Genomic DNA, 14,084 nt, shown 5'->3' on the forward strand with positions numbered 1-14,084 from the left:
CGAAGATGTGGGACTATCTCCCTGTAGCGTCTCAACGCTTCTTCAAATCCATTGCATAACCTATCATATGGATAGAAACTAAACACACTTTGATCATGTGTCAAAGCTGTGAAAGAAACAACACGTTATTAGCAATAACCATATTGCTGCATATGTTATGAATTCATGTTAACCAACATAAGAAAAATAAATTGAGCCAAATTCAAACAAGATTTTCAATCGAAATAGAGATCAAAACTTGCCATCCCCAAAACCAAACAAGGGATCAAGTTGTCTTCGTCAAATACAGATAAGGTCCTCCCAATTATCGAAATCGCTTGTTCATAAGGGTTTGGAGTGTCTCCAATGTGGTGCAAGCTTCGGCGATTAAAAGACCTTGCACCTAAAATCCATAACAAAATGTTGAAGTGGTGACTTTAATTTGATTTGGATTGAAAAGTAAAAAGCCTGCAGAATTATCAACTTAAACTAAAAAACTGATTGAAGTTGTATTCAATATATATGAGCTGCCTACAGAAACACACTAACAGTTCTTGAGCAAATAAACATAGCGGGCCACATTTAGATAGAGGCAGATTGGCTATTTTAAAATTTTAACTTGCATGAAAATTATGACATTAAAAACTTCAGGATCATGGATAATAGAACTTACCTGTCCACTCATTGCTCTTAGTGAAGTCAATCCCTACAATCAAATTGGAAGATTCGAGGCCAGCTTGTGCAAGAGCTGCAGTCACCTACAAAAAAGATAAAAATAGAAACAAATCAGAGAATTCTCCCCATAGTGCTTATAACCATAACTTATCAAGCCAATTCACACTGAAATACATGCGATAATACAAGCTAATTACTCAAATATCATAATCAGGTACATCGAAACCCATGCAAAGCCAGTTCTTTAGAGCATTACAATCTGACTAAACCTTTGACCAAAATTGTTGCGTTGTTTGTTGACCTAAATAAATTACTTAATTGTCTTGAATTAATACTACTGAATATGATCTCAACAATGAGCATTATTTTTCAATTCAAATTAAGTATTCCACTGGATTTAAATGTTTACTAAGCTTTAAGAAATATGAAAACCGGTGAAACGAATAAGTTATATAATCTAAGGCACATATCTGATTAATAATAAGAAAAAACCATATGACTTAAAATCCATCACAAAGAAATGACAACAACCCATCCTGAAAATGCATAGTAAACCCTTAATTTTTAACATGTATGGCATCCAAAAACCAAAGTGCAAAGTAGTAAACACTTAATTTTTAACAACATATATGGTATGCAAAAACCGAGGAGAGTAAGAATACCTCTTCAAGTGAATTGTAATTGTCAGCGATTCGGGAGTATCTCCTTTGCAACTTCTGTTTAGTCGCTGGTTGTGCTGGTTGTGCATAAGTTTCCGATGGAACTGCTGGTGAAGGACCATAGGATGAAGAATCCCATGCTGGTGAAGGGCCATACGAAGAAGAACTGTAACGCCTCGGGCGAATACTTTTTGAATGTCTGCCTCCCATTGCCTAGATTTTGAGTTTTTGCAAGGTTTCGCAGGTATGGCACATAATAGTCTCCACAAACTCTAATGAATTGAAGATAAACTTGCCTCAGAAAACATAAACAGAATCCCAGGAAATTGGATCTGAAAAATGGCAACATTATAAAAGGATTACCAACATAATAAATTAGAATATTGACATTAAAATTGCAACATAAAGAAAACGGTTACTGGAGAAACAGTTTTTAGACATGTTCATTAACCAAATTAAATACAACTTATTTGAAACTTTTTGATCTTGTGAAGAAAAAATATCTTTAAGACTTGCCAAGCTAAACATTGTAGCTTTTAAACATATATATATATATATATAATAAGAAGTGGATCAAGCTTCGGAAGTAAAGGACAAAAGTTTGCTGCAAAACCCGGCCTTGCTACTAAAAACAAATTGATAACAGAAAATCCCACCATTTCTCGCCGATCTCATACCAATGAAAAAGAAACAAAATTAGGAAAACAAAATGCGGTGATATATACCAGGTTGTAAGTACAACTCAGCACATTTACAGATAACATGCAAATCCCATTAACACTCGATGCAAGAGGCCTCGTGCGTTCAGGATGATGTTTTGTAACAAATCCTCGGAATTCCGATATTTAAAAATACACAGAAGGCAAATCCGCTCAAAACAGAAGCACAGAACCCTGCTCAAGATTGAAAATTCCACCGAGGCAACTTCTGAGAGCCTACCTTCTAGAATATTACGCTCTGAAGGCAGCGGAAGAGAACTTTCTCCGTCCAAACCCTTCCACTAATATACAAAGTAAGCAGAGTTGCAGTGAAGCTCCTGTTATGATTCCCGGTTCAATGCCTTAGAAAGTCTCTTTCAAAATTGAGAATCCACGCTATAATGAAATTTACATCAGATATACACTTCACAAAGGGCTAAGACAGCAGGAGCTCGGAAACAACATAAAATAATCCCTCGCCGAAAACGTTTACCATCTTGAAAAATTCAGGAAACTTACAATGAACTTCAAATTTGACGGCATGGAGGGCATGGAAGACCCACAAACAACATTTTTTTTCGCAAACTTTACAATTTTATCATATGTATATAATTTCATTCAGACTTTAAAAACAGAAAATAAGAAAGTCCGATCAGCACTATTTTGAATAAGACCAGTTCGGAAAAGTTTAAAAGCTCACAAAAGAATGACTCCTCGCTCTAACACAGTAAATTTTTCGCAATTCCTTTAAATATCAACGGTTCCTTTCCTTGCGATGTAAACTGGAACTTTCCTCTACAACTAAAATAACAAGATAATATAGCGAGTTTTTTGCGTGTAAAACTAAGTTTCCTCAATCTGAAGCCGAAGAGTTGATTTATTCAACCAAATTTACCTAAAGCCGGCACATATGAAGCTTCCTAAAGCCAAGTGCGCTCACGGAACAGATCGAAACAACCCGGAAAGTGGCTGGGACCAAGATAGTCGCAGAAGCGGGAATTCTTCCAAGTTACAGTTAAATATTGCGGTCGTTTACTTAATTTCTCGGGCAGATCCTGGAAATGGAGATGAGGGAAAGTTGGAAGGAAGGAAACTCATTTCGAGCATGAAGTTTTGATTGAAGACGGTGGAAACTAGAGATAAGCAATGGAAATTGTGTCGATCAATTTGGCTTACAGAATCACCTTTCCTTCAGAAATTAGGAAGGTACCTTAATGTGGTAGCGAGCTACTTGAGAGGTGGCAGACGGTGGCAGACAGTGGTAGCCAGCTGCGTGAGAGGTGGCAGCTATATAATAAACTTTGCATGCACCTAAGTTTCATGTTTGTCACCATAATTTTCCAGACTTTGGATAAAATACAAATTGGAAATGGTATATAAAATGACATGGTATATAAAATGACAGAACTTTGGTTAAAATAGTATTGCCACAATTTTCTTGCATCGGGCCACGTGAAGCCTGCAATAAGAGGTACAATGCGCTTTCAGAGTTAAAACTTTGGATAAAATTTAAGTGAACAAAATTGCTACGATTAAACTTTGGTTAAAACACAAGAAAACATAAAAAAAAAACGGTCAACAGATGGATTAATAGGCAGTCAAACGTTCGATCGGACAGGGACTAATAATAATAAATAAATAAATCTCCGAAAGTAAAATCAATACGCTGCAAGGATCTGTGCTCTTATGTTGTAACAAAAAATTTACCCATGCGCTTCTATTAATGGTCCGCAAACAATATGAAATTATTATGATTAATCAAGATTACCTTATTAGTAAAGAAAAAGGTGAGATTGCCTTTACATTTTAATCGGAAGAAAAAGGTAAGATCGTGCATGTTTATTAATTCGAAGTCCTAATCATACGAGTATGACCAGCCAATTTGTCAAAAATCAAAGCAGTTGAATTGCCTTCACCTACCCGCCGATTCACTCTATCACTCTATGTTCACATGCTGTTTTCCCCTGCTAGGGCAGCAAAGCTATTTTGGACTGGACTGGTTTCCCTCTTCTGGCAGTGTTCATTTAGTTTTAGTTGCAATATGCCATGAACCTTGGCTATGAATCGCAGAGTCCAGTGCCTCCATGTATCATTTTGGTTACAATGATAGATTTTAGACATATTTAGAAAAATAAAATAAAATAAAATAAAAAAAATAGTTTAGATTTTATTTGAGGTGCAAACCTCTAGTAAAGTGAAAAGAGTTTTTTGGTTTTTTTTGGTAGATCCGGAATTAACTATTAGCCTTTAAATAAGCTACACGAGACGAGAAGACCATGGGAAAAAACATCAATTAAGAATAGAAAGATGGATCTAGGCTAGTTTAACTATTAACTTTTAAATAAGCTACATGAGATGAGAAGGCCATGGGGAAAAACATCAATTAAGTATAGAAAAAGCATAGATTGGAGTCCGAAAATGTTAAATGGAACATTACAACATTTCTACCATATGGGGCTCGAGAATATTATGTTTTTTACTTTATTTTAATTCAATTTAATTTAATTTAATTTTGTTTTATTTTTACCAAGTCAAAATGTTAAACCTTATAACATCTCTACCATAATAAGTTGGAGAGCATCTCTCTACACAAAACTTATAAAACTTAATTCAACTATATATATATATATATAAGATTTTTAATGATGAAGATTCACTTTACTTTATCAGGGAGATGGAGATTCTTAAGTTGAAAATAGGATTTGTTATAATATCATGTGCCACTACTCTGACTTATTTATATCATATGTCAAAAAAACCATGCTTATATTATACATGATATGAGTTTTCTTTTAATTAATCAAGTTAATTAGGGCACGATGAGATAAATCTCAACATTTTATGTGTGACTACTAGTAAGAATATTTGAGAATATTTTATCAAGGCTATTGATAGAATTCTTACCATCCACCTAATAATTATTGATAATTAAATTAAAATTCTAAAAACCCTATTCCAAAATGGACATTAGTAAATATGGTTAATATATGTAGTTTTGCAATAAAAACATATTATAATTAGAGAAAAAAAATAAATTTTCAATCATAATTATTTATCTTTATTTTTAAGGGATCATAATTCTTACAATTTGTAATGATGGATTGTGATATTTGAGGAATGAACAATTATTATTGATGAATTGTCTAGCACCAAAACTACTAAAAATTATGTTTACACCATCAAAGAAATAAGGGAAGCGCTCCAACATCCCTCAACACATGAGGGGTGGTTTCGAGAGCGACTACTTCATCTCATAATTAGAACTCATGATGTTCAATCTGTAGTTTCCAGAAATTTCCACAATTTTATCTGCCATACAAATTTAGTGATAGAGATCAATAAACTCCAATTTTGATTACTCCAAATTGTTTTAGAGGGATAATGAACACCTATCTTTGAACACCTCTCTTTTTATTGGTATGGTTTTTTCCTCATAATGGGTAGTCTTGCAACACTAACATATAATAATACTTAGTGAAGATTAAAAGGAAGATAGACAATAGAACATTCCCTACCAAAATTAGTTGTCAGCTTTACTGATTACCAATTTTTTTTATCAATTTGTTGTTGCATATATGCGCACAGGAATAACTTTGCTAGTATTTCCATGGACGTGAATGTACTGCTTGAAGCAATATAAGTAGTTAGGGGACAATAAATTTCCCTGCAATTATAAATTGCAATGATGGTCAACATCATGATCGCTAATGGGTGTTAAAAAGATGACAACAACTATTGTAAATAACATAATTATCTGGGCAAATATATTTTACCGTTTAGTCGGTTTTTAATAACGAAAGGAAGTTATGTAATGAAATAGCCCATATTAACTGGTGATTGCTCGAGAGGTTGTATGTGACTTGGAGAGTCATTTTGAGCAATAAAAATTCCAATCCCTTACCCCACACACTGTGAGGGTTTTACCACATAATTTCTTGTGTTAACTTGTGTGATTTCATTTTTCTATATTTATGCATTTCATTCTTGTTTTCGAATATGAATAACTCTAGAATACCAACAAGTGGTATCAGAGCAAAGTTATGAGAGTCACGAGGCAAAATCCGCTCAACTTGGTTGTGAGGTCAAATATTAAAAAAAAAATGTGTGCACCCACAGAGCTGCATTCTGGTGTTTTTTCACAGGACCGTATGTTGAAGGAGGCAACAATCATTTGAATAAGCTCGCACAAGTAAGTGTATCCACATGAGTCATAGTCACTGGTAGAAGAGCCAATTGGGAGTTTGTGTGAAGATCACTGAGCAGATTCCAGTCCAAGAAAAAGGGGAGAGACATCATTTTTTGAATCCGGTCATTGAGTGAAAAGGATGAGTAGAGAAACCAGAGAGAAGCTCTGCATGTTGCGGCCAACAACCATTACCGGACTGGTCACAAGTCTGAAGTATTGTGCTGAGAGAGTTACCAAGTCTGAAGTATTGTGCAGAGAGAGGAGTCGAAACCCTGGTCGAAGAGAAAAACTTCGCTAGCAACCCCGCTCCGCATACACTGATGCCGAAAACTAAAAGACAACCCCTGCATCTAATTTTGAAGCAAAAGTCTGAGTATTTCTTTTTGTATTTCTTTGGCAGCAAAAATAAAATTGTTTGTGCAGAAAAAAATTGATTTTTTTTCAATTTTTTGAAGAGTTAAGTTGGGTTTCGAAAACGAAATTTGAGTTCTAAAGAGTTAAGTTGAGTCTCAAATTTAAGTTGGGGATTTGAAGTTTCTTGGGATATGAAGTTTCTTTTAAATAGTGGTTAAAAAGAGAAACTATAGTTAAAGAAACCAAAAGAAAATAATTCATAAAATCCCTAATTGAAGGAATTTAGGAAACCTTATTTGAAGACAAAATTTAATAATAAAAATAAACTAGTTGGTGGACTCAACAAAATTTTATCATTAATAATAGGAAGAAATGGCAAAAATGACTAATGCTAAGTTTGAGGTGGAGAAGTTCACCGGCAAGAATATTTTTGCATTGTGGAAATTGAAATTAAGGGATTTGTTGATGCAACAAGGGTTGTAGAAAGCTTTAGATGGGGTGAGGAAGAAACCTGCTGGCATAACAAATTTGGATTGGAAGGACTTGGATGCCTGAGCTCTCAGTACCATCAGGTTGTGCACGGTAGACGAAGTTCTCTTCAATATTGTTGAAGAAACCTCAGCATCAGGTTTGTGGGTAAAATTGGAAACATTGTATATGACCAAATCTTTAACCAACATAATTTATTTGAAGAGGAAACTATATAGCCTTTGGATGAAGGAGGGTACTAAAATTGCAGAACACTTAATTTTTTTTAATAAACTTATTTGTTAATTATCATAAATGGAAGTTACATTTTAAGAAGAAGACCAAGTCTAAAGTATTGTGCAGAGAGAGGAGTCGGAACCTTGGTCGAAGAGAAAAACTTCGCTAGCAACCCCGCTCCGCATACACTGATGCCGAAAACTAAAAGACAACCCCTGCATCTAATTTTGAAGCAAAAGTCTGAGTATTTCTTTTTGTATTTCTTTGGCAGCAAAAATAAAATTGTTTGTGCAGAAAAAAATTGATTTTTTTTCAATTTTTTGAAGAGTTAAGTTGGGTTTCGAAAACGAAATTTGAGTTCTAAAGAGTTAAGTTGAGTCTCAAATTTAAGTTGGGGATTTGAAGTTTCTTGGGATATGAAGTTTCTTTTAAATAGTGGTTAAAAAGAGAAACTATAGTTAAAGAAACCAAAAGAAAATAATTCATAAAATCCCTAATTGAAGGAATTTAGGAAACCTTATTTGAAGACAAAATTTAATAATAAAAATAAACTAGTTGGTGGACTCAACAAAATTTTATCATTAATAATAGGAAGAAATGGCAAAAATGACTAATGCTAAGTTTGAGGTGGAGAAGTTCACCGGCAAGAATATTTTTGCATTGTGGAAACTGAAATTAAGGGATTTGTTGATGCAACAAGGGTTGTAGAAAGCTTTAGATGGGGTGAGGAAGAAACCTGCTGGCATAACAAATTTGGATTGGAAGGACTTGGATGCCTGAGCTCTCAGTACCATCAGGTTGTGCACGGTAGACGAAGTTCTCTTCAATATTGTTGAAGAAACCTCAGCATCAGGTTTGTGGGTAAAATTGGAAACATTGTATATGACCAAATCTTTAACCAACATAATTTATTTGAAGAGGAAACTATATAGCCTTTGGATGAAGGAGGGTACTAAAATTGCAGAACACTTAATTTTTTTTAATAAACTTATTTGTTAATTATCATAAATGGAAGTTACATTTTAAGAAGAAGACCAAGTCTAAAGTATTGTGCAGAGAGAGGAGTCGGAACCCTGGTCGAAGAGAAAAACTTCGCTAGCAACCCCGCTCCGCATACACTGATGCCGAAAACTAAAAGACAACCCCTGCATCTAATTTTGAAGCAAAAGTCTGAGTATTTCTTTTTGTATTTCTTTGGCAGCAAAAATAAAATTTTTTGTGCAGAAAAAAATTGAATTTTTTTCAATTTTTTGAAGAGTTAAGTTGGGTTTCGAAAACGAAATTTGAGTTCTAAAGAGTTAAGTTGAGTCTCAAATTTAAGTTGGGGATTTGAAGTTTCTTGGGATATGAAGTTTCTTTTAAATAGTGGTTAAAAAGAGAAACTATAGTTAAAGAAACCAAAAGAAAATAATTCATAAAATCCCTAATTGAAGGAATTTAGGAAACCTTATTTGAAGACAAAATTTAATAATAAAAATAAACTAGTTGGTGGACTCAACAAAATTTTATCATTAATAATAGGAAGAAATGGAAAAAATGACTAATGCTAAGTTTGAGGTGGAGAAGTTCACCGGCAAGAATATTTTTGCATTGTGGAAACTGAAATTAAGGGATTTGTTGATGCAACAAGGGTTGTAGAAAGCTTTAGATGGGGTGAGGAAGAAACCTGCTGGCATAACAAATTTGGATTGGAAGGACTTGAATGCCTGAGCTCTCAGTACCATCAGGTTGTGCACGGTAGACGAAGTTCTCTTCAATATTGTTGAAGAAACCTCAGCATCAGGTTTGTGGGTAAAATTGGAAACATTGTATATGACCAAATCTTTAACCAACATAATTTATTTGAAGAGGAAACTATATAGCCTTTGGATGAAGGAGGGTACTAAAATTGCAGAACACTTAAATTTTTTTAATACACTTATTTGTCAATTATCATAAATGGAAGTTAAATTTTAAGAAGAAGACAAAGTTATTACCTTGTTGTGTTCCTTGCCCGAGTCTTGGGATCACTTTGTGACTTCTATCAGTTTGAGCACAACCGAATCTTTGGAATTTGATTCTGTTGTGGGAGCTTTGTTATCTAAAGAAGTACAGAGGAAGTCCAACATTGAAACTTCTGCACCAGAAGCCATGGTAGTAAGAGGTCGGTCCAAGGAAAGAGGGGAGAAAGCAAGAAGTTCTTCCAGATCAAAATCAAAAGGAAAGAAGTGTAAAGCTAAATGTTGGTACTGCAACAAAATAGGGCATCTCAAGAAAGACTGTTGGAAAAGAAAAGAGTCCGTTGAAAACCCAAAGAAGGAATCAAATCAATTTGAGTAAGGTATGATTGATGAACTTTTATCTATTGAATTAGGTATGGTAGATGAAGCTTTGCCTATTTGCATTTTTTCCTAGAATTATGAAAATTGGTTGTTAGATTTTGGTGCTTCTCATCACATGAGTCTGCACAGAAATTGGTTCACTTCATATGAAGTTGTGAATGGTAGTTATGTGTTTATGGGAAATAATGTATCTTGTCAGACTGTTGGGATGGGAAATGTCAAAATTAAAATGTATGATGATACAGTTAGAACATTGACTGATTTTAGACATGTACCTGAGTTGAGAAATAATTTGATTTCCTTGGGAGTATAGGACTCAGAAGGTTACAAGTTTACAGGTCAAAATGGAGTGCTGAAATTTTCAAAAGGCACTCTAATTATTATGAAGGCAGAGAAGATTGGAAACCTATATATACTCAAAGGAAGTACGCGGGTTAGTGAGGCAATGATTGTATCTGATAAGGAAAAAGAAGATACTTGTCTATGTCATCAGTGGCTGGCTCACATGAGCAAGAAGGAACTCCAGGTACTGATGAATCGCAAATTGCTTCCTAATTTGAAATCCTTGAGGTTGGATTTTTGTAAACATTGTGTATATGGAAAATATTGTAAACATAAATTTAAAACTAGAAGTCATAATAGTAAAGAAATTTTGGACTATATTCATTCTGATCTTTGGGGACCATCTCCTACTGTATCTTATGGAGGCGCATTATACTTCGTAACATTTAATGATGATTTCTCCAGGAAAGTTTGGGTCTATATGTTGAAAAGGAAATCCGATGTATTTAATGTTTTTAAACAATTTAAATCTATGGTGGAAAAGAAAACAAACAAATAAATTAAATGTTTAATAACTGACAATTATAGTGAATTTACTTCATTAGAATTTGAACAATATTGTAAGAATGAAGGGATTGTTAGACATAAAACTGTTGTCTATACTCCTTAGCAAAATGGCGTTGTTGAATGTATGAATCAGACTCTTATGGAAAGAGCCAAAAGCATCATAAGCAATGCTAACCTTCAGAAGGAGTTATGGGAATAAGCAGTATCTACTGCTTGTTATTTGGTAAACAAATCATCTTCAGATGCCATTAATTGTAAAATTATTGAAGAAGTTTGGTCGGGTCAGTCTTGTGATTATTCACATTTAAGAAGTTTTGGTTGTGTTTCCTATGCTCTTATTCCAAATAATCAACGTTCAAAGTTAGACCCAAAAGAAAAATGTTATGTGTTTGTTGGGTATCACTATGCGGTGAAAGGATATAGGTTGTGGGGTCCTTCTTCATGGAAAATAGTCATTAGTAGAGATGTAACATTTGATGAATCTTCTCTTTTAAAATCAAATGTTGTAAAAGTTTAACAAGAACATGTATGACTGAATCAACAAATTCAGATGGAGGATAAACCTTTTTCAAAAAGTCAAAAGGAATGAGAGACTTCTGAAGAAAAAGGTTAAGAAGATATAAAGGAAACTGTAGAAACTTAGGAACCAGTTCAACAACCAGTAACTCTAAGGAGGTCTACAAGGGAGAGAAGAACACCCAAAATGTATGAAGATTTTTCTTCATCTATTGCATTGATTATTGAATATGGGGAACCTTCTTGTTATCAGTAAGAAGTGGATAATGTATATAGCGAAAACTGGAAAAGAGTTATGGATGAAGAAATGGATTCCGTAGCCAAGAACAAAACTTGGGATATTGTAGAACTTCCTGAAGGGAGAAGTGTTTTCGGATGCAAAAGGGTCTTCAAATTGAAGCGAAATGTTGATGGAAGTATCAAAAGTTATAAGGAAAGGCTGGTAGAAAAAGGGTATTCTCAAGTTGAAGGAATGACTTTCATGATATTTTTTCACCAGTCGTAAAACTTGTTTCTATTTGAATTGTGTTAGCACTAACTGCATTACTTGATCTTGAGTTAGAACAGTTAGATGTAAAAAAAAATTCTTCATGGAGATTTGGATGAAGATATTTATATGGAACAACTAGAAGGTTTTGTACAAGGTTGCAACAAAAGGTTAGTTTGCAAGCCCGGGAAATCATTATATGGCTTGAGGTAGTCTCCCAGGTAGTGGTACAAGAAGTTTGACTCCTTCATGGTGAGCTAAAACTTTACTAGAAGTGAGTATGATCATTGTGTGTACTTTAAAAGTTTCAATTGCATATTCATTATCTTGGTCTTGTATGTTGACAATATGCTTATTGAGAGCAAAAGCATGGAAGAGATCAATAAGTTAAAGGCTCAACTTTCTAAGACGTTTGATATGAAGGATCTTGGAGCAGAAAAAAATATCTTGGGCATGGAGATACATAGACACAGGAAAAATGGAAATCTTTGGTTATCACAACAGAAGTGTGTGGAGAAAGTACTTGAAAAGTTTAGTATGAACAATATAAAACCTGTTAATGTTCCACTAGCTTCCCACTTTAAGATTTCTCTAGTTTTGAGTCCTAGAACTAACGAAGAAAAGAATTATATGTCTCATGTACCATATGAAAATTCAGTAGGAAATTTAATGTATGTGATGGTATCTACAAGACCTGACATTTCACATGAAGTTGGAGTTTTCAGCAGGTTCATGGCAAATCCAGGAGAAGAACATTGGCGAGCAGTGAAGTGGGTGGTTCGGTATTTGAGAGGAAAAAGTGACCATTATATCATCTATAATGGTAGTGAAGGTTTAGTATGCGGCATGGAAAATTTTAGGGGCTAATGTTCGCCCAGTGGGCTAATTTTCCATGATTTTTCCAAAAAAAAGATTCGCCAATTTCCAATTTTATAAAAGACGATTCGCCCAAATTTTAGAATATAAAATTATTTTACCTTAAAAATCGCCAACATTATAGAGAGACTATATATAAAATAATTATAAATTTGATTAATTTTACAAATATATCAATAAACATTTATAATTTGCATGTTAGGGATTAGTGAGATTCGCCAATGTTTGAAACTTCAAGAAAATTTTCCATCCTTAAAATTTTCCTTGGTATGCGGATATGTGGATGCTGATTATGCAGGTGATTTGGACAAGAGGAGATCTACTAGAGGATATGTCTTTACTCTTGTAGGTGGAGACATTAGTTGGATGTCAAAGATTCAAGAAACAATTGCTTTGTCTACTACTAAAGTACAGTATATAGATGCTTCATATGCCTGTAAAGAGGCAATCTAGTTGAAAGGTTTACTTGATGAGATTGGAAGAAATGAGGAGAAAGTGAATGTGTTCTATGACAGTCAGAGTGTTATTCATTTGGCAAGAAATCTAGCTTATTACAACAAGACTAAGCACATTGATGTAAGGTACCATTTTGTGAGACATGTGATTGATGGCGGAAAAGTAGCTCTTAAGAAGGTTCCTACACAAGAGAATCGTGAAGACATATTCACGAAGCCAGTTTCAGTAGAGAAGTTCCGATGGTGTTTGGCTTCTCTTGGCTTGCAAAAGAGATGATGAATGGACATGTGCAAGGGATTAGGAAAATTGTTGTCAAGGTGGAGATTGTTAAAAGGATGACAACAACTGAAGTAAATAATATAATTATCTGGGAAAATATATTTTATTGTTTAGTCAGTTTTTATAATGAAAGGAAGTTATGTAACGAAATAGCCCATATTAATTAGTGATTACCCGAGAGGTTGTATGTAACTTGGAGAGTCATTTTGAGCAAGAAGAATTCCAATCCCTTTCCTCATGGAGGTTTCCTTACCATGTAACTTCTTGTGTTAACTTGTGTGACTTCAGTTTCTATATTTATGCATTTCTTTCTTGTTTTTGAATGTTAATAACTCCAAAATACCAACAATGGGATAAAGGAGGAAACCAAACTCAAAATATTTTAGAAGAATACCACACAAAACATACTAGAGATACAACTCTATCACTTGAATTGATTGAAGCTACATGATTAAATATACTCAAAATTTCTAATATTAGTTATGCTAATAATCGCTCAAACATACATCAATGACACTTCCTAAGTTTAGACTCAATGAAAGCTACAAGAAAATATGAGTTAGCTGGGAGTATTTAAAACATTCCAACGCTCACCCTTAATTATGACCACTATTTCCTATTGGTCTAAGTCTTAGCTAGCCTTACAATACTTAAGATCGAGTCAAAAGCTTGTTTTACTTCTTCTTGCTGGTGTAGGTTGTCTTCAAATCTATGTTGTACAATCTTTTTCTTTTTTTATTTTGTTCCAAATTTTATATTTTGTGTAATTTTTCTTTGAATTCATCTTAAGCTTTATTCTAGTCTTGTTATTCAATATTTCTTTGTCTTCTTTGTTTGATTTTTATTTCACATTTTCCTGTACTTCAACTATTGGTGATTGAACTTTTTTGTCAATCACTATAAGATCAAAAGAAGCATCTTTGTTTTCTTTTATCTCCTCTTCCACTACTGCAATAACTTCAACAACGTTGGTGGTTTCCTTAATTTTCTTTGTTCCTTCTATTGTTGTAGTGATTGTAGCTTTTTCATACAAAATTTCATCTC

General features: G+C 33.9%; 1 pseudogene across 1 annotated transcript; it reads right to left on the reverse strand.

Annotated features, from left to right (window-relative positions):
- Positions 1-215: 215 nt before the first annotated feature.
- LOC149216651 (E3 ubiquitin-protein ligase RGLG5 pseudogene) lies at positions 216-3,101 on the reverse strand (annotated as a pseudogene). The gene is made up of 4 exons (XR_016250099.1): positions 2,907-3,101; positions 1,317-1,645; positions 653-737; positions 216-382 (listed from the first exon to the last, which is right to left on the reverse strand). The product of XR_016250099.1 is annotated as an E3 ubiquitin-protein ligase RGLG5 pseudogene (transcript).
- Positions 3,102-14,084: the final 10,983 nt, after the last annotated feature.

Source organism: Pinus tabuliformis, chromosome 1_1 (genome assembly GCF_031772625.1).
Source record: "Pinus tabuliformis cultivar Carrire ecotype Pingquan chromosome 1_1, CPIR1, whole genome shotgun sequence".
NCBI lineage: Eukaryota > Viridiplantae > Streptophyta > Pinopsida > Pinales > Pinaceae > Pinus > Pinus tabuliformis.